At 37.4% G+C, this 2,500-nt stretch overlaps 1 long non-coding RNA gene across 1 annotated transcript in view; it reads right to left on the minus strand.

Moving 5' to 3' along the window:
- Window positions 1-1,335: 1,335 nt before the first annotated feature.
- The window catches only part of LOC135218480 (uncharacterized), a 530,865-nt gene continuing 529,700 nt past the window's right edge, over window positions 1,336-2,500 (minus strand). Inside the window, exon 3 of the long non-coding RNA XR_010315341.1 lies at window positions 1,336-1,397. This is a non-coding gene — a long non-coding RNA (uncharacterized LOC135218480). The remainder of the gene's footprint in view (window positions 1,398-2,500) is intronic.

Raw genomic sequence — 2,500 nt, forward strand, 5'->3', positions numbered from 1 at the left:
TAGATACGTGGATAATATCTCTACTATCTGGGACAACAGTTAGGAGAATTTCAATGTATTCTTTTTAAATGACGAAACGCTATAGTGCCAACTATTAAACTTTAAAAAGACGGGAAAGACTTAAATAACTTTCCCATGGCTTCAATAAAAATACATATGAAGCCTACTTTCGTCGTTGTTACTAAATCCACTTCCTCAATTATCTTGATATCTCAGTAACCCATTTCACAGAAGGTTTAAAATAGGCTGGAAGGGTATCTGGAGAAATATTTTAATACAACTTGCCAACATGTGACGCAACAACTCTACCTGACATATAGTACAGAGAAGGCTATCAAATAAAAAAATGTATATATGTATATATATATATATATATAATATATATATATATATATATATATATATATATATATCGAATAGGGCCATACAAATAACAAAAATTATACCTTGATGATAAAACAAAGCTCCTTTAAAATGAAACCATCAAGCAAATAACTGAACATCTCCAGCCTGAAAATAAATAAATTTTTGCTATCGCTTTTCATTGCATATTTGAATTAAAGAAAAAAAGCTGATAATGGTCATTGTAAAATCCTATGCAACAATTGTAACGAAATTTACGTCGGGGAGAACGGCAAATCTATCTTAAAGATTAATGGAGCATAAATATCAGAAAGATATGGTTCAGAGAGCTCGGGGATTTTCGTACACATGAGGGATGTTGGTCGTACCATAAACTGGAGTGAGACCGAGTCGTTTTAGTCAGAAATAACTGCACGTAGTGTGAAAACTGGATTGCGCAGAGGAATCAACCATGAAACCCATTCTAGAGCTAAGTGCCTCAACTGCTACGCCCACCAGACTAGACTCAGCTGGGAGCTACTATAGTAGATTCACATCAACTGTGCATCTGATGTCTAGGCCAGTCCCTCACGACGCTCCTCATTGGCTGTTGATAAGCTAGTCACAGGACTAGAAACTCTCAGTCTCTCGAGAAAGTTCACATGGGTAGGATCTATGTTCCACCTCTCCTGAGGTATACGTTTTTCAGGAGAGGTGGAACATACATCCTGCCTATATGAACTCTCGAGAGAGACTAAGAGTTTCCAGCCCTATGACTGGCTTATCAACAGCCAATCAGGAGCGTCGTAAGGGACGGGCCTAGACATCAAATGCACGGTTGATGTGAATCTACTATAGTACAGAGCTTTCTAATCCCACCAATGCAACGAAATTAGTCCACATCTGCATAATCCACAGAAATGTGCTTGTCATCTACCAACTAATACCAGCGTTCACCAAAATTTAAGTTTTGTTAATCGAATTTATTTACATACCTTCTTCTGGGTCCTCTGAAGTAGGTCGTCCTCTTATCTCAGAGGTAGATGTGACATCATCTGTAAGGTGAAAAAGGGTGAATTAGATCATTCAGACTGGTATGAGTTGATTTATTTCACCTAATTTCTTAATATAAATAAATGAATACCCACTCACACACACACATATATATGGACCGCATTCGGTCCTGCAGGATCTCAAAAGAAAAAAAAGGAATGGGACTGGAATGACTCACAGCGATTGGGACAAACAAAGGAGGAAGGAGCAGAGCAAAACCACAAAAATGACCTTAATCCTATTTATTGTGTACAGTAAATTACAATATATACAATTGAGTCTGGGCTTACCAAACTTACCAATTAAATAAATATTAACATAATGAAATAAATCTGAAAACAGCAGCAGTCAAATCAATAAACAAGCCTTAAAAGACTTCACAAATTACAATCATAAACAAAATAGTAATGCAAAAACATCTCAAAGATACAGTTACAGAAGCATACACTGCTCAACACCATTACATAGCCATACACTGCTCAACACCATTACAGAGCCACACTGCTCAACACCATTACAGAGCCATATACTGCTCAACATCACTACATTACAGAAAAGATAAGCATATAATAAATAAGCAGCATAAATAAATGAACAAACAGATGGACAGGGAGCATGAAATAAAATAAGTATAAACAATACAACAGCAACATAAATAAAAGTATACAAATTACACTGGGAAGCACAGACAATACAATTTCTGTAGAGATTACGTAACTGTCTCCGGTGTCAAAAAGGATGAATCGAATCAGACGAACTCTGTGAAGACATTGTAACAACAGGCATAAACTGTTAACTGGAACTCAACCACCAGCACAGACGAATCACAGGAGAAACGTTGAAACAGCAACACAGGAAAGTCCACAGATGAATATGGTTAAGCCATCACCCATCTTTCCAACCATTAAGGCCAACAGGTAACCAATACCTGCTACTCAAGTAAATGCTCCATGCTGCTAAAGGTGCCAGAACCTGACTGTGCTAAACCGAACTGGTTCAAAAGTAGGAGCAGGCGGCAAACATCACCTCGCTTCAACAAAAGCAAAAACACAGGAGGCAGGTAAACAACCAACAAGTCACACAAGGCTGTTACATACTCAAGAAA

The sequence above is a fragment of the Macrobrachium nipponense genome, chromosome 9, assembly GCF_015104395.2.
Source record: "Macrobrachium nipponense isolate FS-2020 chromosome 9, ASM1510439v2, whole genome shotgun sequence".
Lineage (NCBI taxonomy): Eukaryota > Metazoa > Arthropoda > Malacostraca > Decapoda > Palaemonidae > Macrobrachium > Macrobrachium nipponense.